Source organism: Monopterus albus, unplaced genomic scaffold (assembly GCF_001952655.1).
Source record: "Monopterus albus unplaced genomic scaffold, M_albus_1.0 scaffold1057.1, whole genome shotgun sequence".
Lineage (NCBI taxonomy): Eukaryota > Metazoa > Chordata > Actinopteri > Synbranchiformes > Synbranchidae > Monopterus > Monopterus albus.
This window is the reverse complement of record NW_018128935.1, coordinates 1-5915: the sequence shown is the minus strand read 5'-3', so window position 1 is coordinate 5915 and position 5915 is coordinate 1. Positions and strand designations below refer to the sequence as shown.

Genomic DNA, 5915 nt, shown 5'->3' with positions numbered 1-5915 from the left:
TGTGTTTCAGCTCTCTGGAGTGAAGGACATGGCCATCAGATTCGACAAAGCAGTGATCAGGACCAATGGTAACACCTGAATCAACAGTACAAAACACATTTACTTTACTGTGTTGGTCCTGTGGCTTGTGTGTGTAGGGGGAGATCTATCTACTTGTGTTGCCATTTTCTTTCATCTGGTCTTGTATATCTAAAGTTCTAGATCATGTAACCAGTTCATCTGCTGCACCTTAGGATCATCATTGGACCTGGATTGGTTGTTTTTCTTAATTTAAAGTCAACAATGAAACATACAAAATTTGATTTTATCACAACCTTTTTAAATTATTTTTAGCATGTAAATATTTATTAAATTTAATTCTTGACAACCTTACTGCAGTTATTAAAAGCCATTTTGAGAGTTTTTTTCAAGCCACGTGTAAACTTTTTAGTGTATAACCTCAGTTTAGAGTTTCCGGTCAATGCCATTGTTCTTACACACGGTGAGTGTGGGAGAAAAACCAGCACTAGACCAGGAAAAAAAAGCACAGATACAGTAGTACATACAAAAATTGAAATGAGCAATAACAACAGGACAAACAAACTGGCTGAACTGTCACTGTACAGTACTGAGCTCTGGTTAGTACTTGGATGTTCTTGTTTTCTAACCTGCTTCATTTGCACAGATTGTGACAATGTCTTGTTGTTTACTCAACAGAAAAGTCAAATACCATGATCATCACCATCACTGCAGTGGTTGTTCTTGTTCTTCTCATCGCTGTGATTGGATTCTTCATTTACAGAAAAATGACTGGTGAGAGACCAAAACAGAAACACTGTCTCAGTTATTCTTCAGTATTTTATTATTACCCCTAATCCACACCAGAAGTGTTTTGTATGCATGAGACTGAGATTGCACAGGGATCTAAATCATGTTCACAAAATGATTAATTGTGCAGCCCTACCTCTTCCACATTTAATGAACCATGATCTGTTTGAAAGGCAGCTGTTTGAAATCACACAAACCTTGATATTTTCTGTTTCTACTGGTATCTGTTATGACTGATCAGGCTGCTTTGAGTTTCACTTTCACCCTCTGTAGAACCATGAAAATCACTAAAATCAATAAATCCATAGGCTACATACAAACAAGATTTGTTCTTGATGAGCATACATGAAACCTTTTTTGTCCAGTACATTTGTGCTATCTTTCTGCCTGTTGAAGACTCTTTCTCCTTCAAATCAATAAATCCATAGGCTACATACAAACAAGATCATGTTCACAAAATGATTAATTGTGCCGCCTACCTCTTCCACATTTTGTCCAGTACATTTGTGCTATCTTTCTGCCTGTTGAAGACTCTTTCTCCTTCCGCTGTCCTGCTGACAGACAAACAGCTGCTCTGATGACAAAGAGAGAACGCGCTGCTCATGTCCCACTTTCAGTGTGGATTCCCAGTTAGACTCAAGTTGGTGCTTTGTCCAGATTGCACAAGTAAAAACAAACTTAAATTCAAGCTCATCAAAATCTTATTCCACAAGTTGTAAGTGCTGAAAGCCAGAGTTTCATGATAACGCAGCAGTAGCATGATTAATGTAAGAGCTGATAGGAAAAGAAATGATTTAAGATCTAAACAAATGGTCGATGGAATGTATTTACCAGTTTGAGAGAGTAGAGGACGGGATCATCACTGGAAAGCAGGTGATAAATTCTGGCATACAAGTTTGTAACAACTGAAATTATTTGTTTGTTTGTTTTTTTTCCAGCCAAAATCCACTCCATCTCGTAAGTAAAACCTGTTTCTGTTCGATTTTTCTGACATCCTGTGCCCTCTGTGGTAGCTGTTTGTGAAACCCAGTGTCAGGTTAGAGCAGGATGTGAGCTAACACCGTGTTTCTGACCTTACAGCTGTAAACAGCTGTGATGTCTTGGAGGAACTGAATCCAAAGACCTAAATGACAAAAGCACCGCCCTGCACACAGTGAGTTGCTTCAGATGTTCAACAAAGATTCTTTAAACTATGAGCAAAAGAACTTGCTGTGATTGTTTCTCCTGCAGAGAAAATAGTTGTCATAATTAGTTTTCTGCAATAAAAGTGTTTTATATTAAGTAAAATGATTAAGACAGATGTTTTCAGAGACCATCACATCTGCAGGTCACATAAATTATTATTAAAAACTCAACTATTAACATTTAGAAAAGCACCAATATATTCAGATGGTGTTAAATCAAATTAAAATATTTTACTTCAGAAGCAAAGTAGGTAAATACTTGCTTTTCACATTGTTAACACTTCAGTGAATCATGGATATTTTTGATTTATGTAAATATGTGACTTTGTGGAGCTGAACTCCAAATATTTTTGGCAAATTATTTTGTTTTGTGTTTTGTGTAACTTTTTTCTCTTTTTGTATCTTTAGGTTTATGAATAAATTTTGCACTGGAACAAGGAGAGTGCCACCAAATTCACCTGCATAATCTGGGAATTAATTGATTATTAATCATTCATATCATGAATTGATAGAATCCGGGCTGGGAATCTAGTGGTGCCTGTTGATAGGAACTAGAAAAAAGTATTACATATTTAACAAATATAAAAAATAAATGATGACACTAATACATTTGACAGTGGAATTTCCTCTAATATTTTGTTTAAACATAACTCAAACGAGGAAAATTATTAGTCTCATCCAGAGAAAAGTAAAACATGATACTAAAGCATCACAGAGTTCATCATAAATAAACAGCTAACTTAAATATTTGTGTTCAATTAAAACAAATGTGCCATAGTTACAGTTTAATAATTCTGGTGTTGGGGTTTTCTTGTAAAATCAACATTAATAATATAAAGAAATATTCATATAAAGCCCACACACCTGGTGACACATGAGGATATAAACCCTGAGATACCAAATGTTTGTCAGCCAGTTTTGTGAACTGTTTCTAAAGATAAATCCATTTTCTGTTTCTCTGGTTGTGTGACATCACTGGGGACAGTACTGCAAACCAATCAGTAATATTCACAGTGTGCTGCATGTTGGGCTGTGTGATGTTGACAGATTTACCCTCCGTCTCACCCACTGTGCATGGATTGACACTAGTGCCCTGCTACTCTCAGCAGCGTAGAAGTTAATTTTCAAATGAGTTTCCTAATTTATGACATGTAGGAAGAATATTGTTTCCTTGGTCACCCCTATGAGCACATGTAAATATTCTGCTTGTTAGTTTGTTTGTTTGTTTTTTACTTGATCAAAGTTGAGGATCTTGGAATCAAAACAAGATTTTGTCTTGACCTATATTTTATCTTTAGCTGAGCTAAAGATAAAAATGGTGTTAGGATGTTTTAAGTTTCTCATGACACTGAAAGAAATGTTGATAATATTTCCTGTTAATATACAGGGACAAGGGACATTTTCTATCTTAGTTGTGTAAACATTTAGAAATTGAACAGCTCAGCTCAAAATCACTTGTGTTGAGTTAAGCAGAAACATGGTAAATGAAGTTGCACTGCTGCTTCATTCCTTTTGTACTGTTTGGCTTCAATAAAGTTCCCAATAGTCCACTTTTCTGTGTCTGTTTGTGATATTACATCCAGTGTTTACACATCTGTGACTAGCTACGATTAGTAATAACAGAGTTCACTATTTTCACATAGAGTGAATGAACATTGCTCTGATCTATAGATTAAACTGAAGCACAGGAAGAACAATTATTTGTGCAAAGCTGTGACTTTTAACAGGGAGGTGAATGGGAAAATTGACTTCACATGACAAGACAGTGAAACTGTTGTTTGAGACCTTTTTGTGGAACCACAAGTTCATACATTTTCCTGCTTATTTATCAGCAGGCTTATACTGTGGGGATTGTTAATTAAAAATAGAGGGACAATGTTTTAATCCAACTTCTTTCTGTTTGTATATTTTTTATTTAATCAATACGTAGAAGACTTAAGCAGATCCGCTCAGCTCTTGTTCACACTGCACACAGGCTCAGTGTGGTGTTTTGTTTTTACCCTGAAAAAAACCTGTTGCACTGAAATCTGCCTGGCAAATTTTCTCAGGTAAAATTTTTACCTATTTGTTCCCTAATGTCTTGGTAGAAGGTATGAGTTTATATTTCATTTCACACTGGCTAAAAATGTCCCTATCATCAGACAGGACATTTGTAATATAGTATACAAAAATATATTTGTTTAGCTACTCAGCTTTTTAAAAGGTATTTTTAGATTACAATGAGCAGTGAGGCTGTTCACTGACATTAAATATGTTTATTAGGTTTTATTTTTTACTTAATTTCCCCTAATGTGATGAATACATACAAGCATTCATGGATTATTATGATGTTTTGACAAACTGACACCAACACACTGCACACAGTCAGGCTTAGTGTGGTGCTTTGTTTTTACCCTGACAAACCTGTTGCACTGAAATCTGCCTGGAAACTGATGACATTACACCGGTCAAGAAATTCTGCACTTCGGTGGTTCCTCAAAATCAACAATTTTTCTAAATAGATGTAATTTGCTACAGGTTACACCTATAGTATGATATACCACAAGGAGATTGATTAACCTACTATATATTACATAGTTGCTAATATACCTGTAGGTTATGAGACCGAAAATATATGCAATTTTTTAAAGTTATATCAACTGTGAGATTCACAAGTTAAGTGAGATTTACAGACTTGTAAATATTAAGTTGATTAACCATTTTCACAGTCAAGACTAATGTACTGCATGGACAAAACCTCTGGGCTTGAGATCTGCATAGAAACACATGACATCACAGCTGCTGCTGTGATGTCTTCTTAACTTGTGAAGCTCACAAAATACCAACAGTTGATATAACTTTTAAAAAATGATATATTTTAGGTGATGCAACACAAATGTTTTTGTGTTGCATCACCTATAGGACATTTGACCTATATAGATTCAACAATACATACAAACACAAAAAGCAACAACAACAAAGTAACAAAAGTAAAATGATGTAACCCAGTTTCTTTAGCATTAATATGGGCATACAGTATTAATAAGAATCTAAACTCAGTTATCAGTAATATGAGATCATGGTAGCTTTAGCTATCTCACCAAACAGGTTTAGAGCATTCTTTTGTTGTTGTTGTTTTCCAGTTGTAAGATTTGGAAAGGAAGTTTGGCACTTATGTATGTTTGTGGTCAGAGGCCGCCAGACCAGCAAAAATAACACCCACGTCTTCTGTGATCAGGTGATTCATCTAGAAATCTTCCTTCCACAGCTCAATCTAGAAATAAAATGTTATTTAAAAACTACAACACAGCATGCCTCACATTGAATATGTTATGACACAATTATATTGCATTACTATGTGGCTGACAGTAGACAAGGACAAGACATGAAGGACTAAAGTATTTATTATTATTATCCACATATCTATTTTTTCTAAGTACAGAAAATACTTGTTTCAAAAAAATACATACAATTTTTGTCCTTCTTATCAACATATTACCTCACACTAGTGAATTTTATACCTGACAATCAGTTCCGGTTAATTTTTTCAGGACAGAGGAGGGAGTTGAACAATAGCCTTTATTTGGAGACATGTGTTGTATAAACCACAAATACATTAAACCATGGAAGCTCAGAGAGCTACAGTATCAACATGTACCTACATGACATAATGTAAAAAGTTTAATGATGACAACTTGGCCCTTAGATCTATATGTCATTAAAATATATTCAGAGTGCTGAGGTTGATCTGGGTTTAGGGGGCAAACTCAGAACATTTCCTTCTTGTAGCGATGTAGCAACTCTGAAACATCTTCCATACACACTTTTATCCAGCCGTCTTCCCGCATGTGGTACACTAGACAAACACACATACACACACAAAAACAAACAATAAACACATGCACATACATACAGTATAGGACATCTGGGGCCTATTTCAAGAAG

At 35.2% G+C, this 5915-nt stretch overlaps 1 long non-coding RNA gene across 1 annotated transcript; it reads left to right on the top strand.

The window, feature by feature from the left end:
- Positions 1 to 1726: 1726 nt before the first annotated feature.
- On the top strand, positions 1727 to 3535 carry LOC109953706 (uncharacterized). The gene is made up of 3 exons (XR_002273959.1): positions 1727 to 1764; positions 1888 to 1960; positions 2400 to 3535. It is a non-coding gene; the product is annotated as an uncharacterized LOC109953706 (long non-coding RNA).
- The last annotated feature ends 2380 nt before the right edge of the window (positions 3536 to 5915 follow it).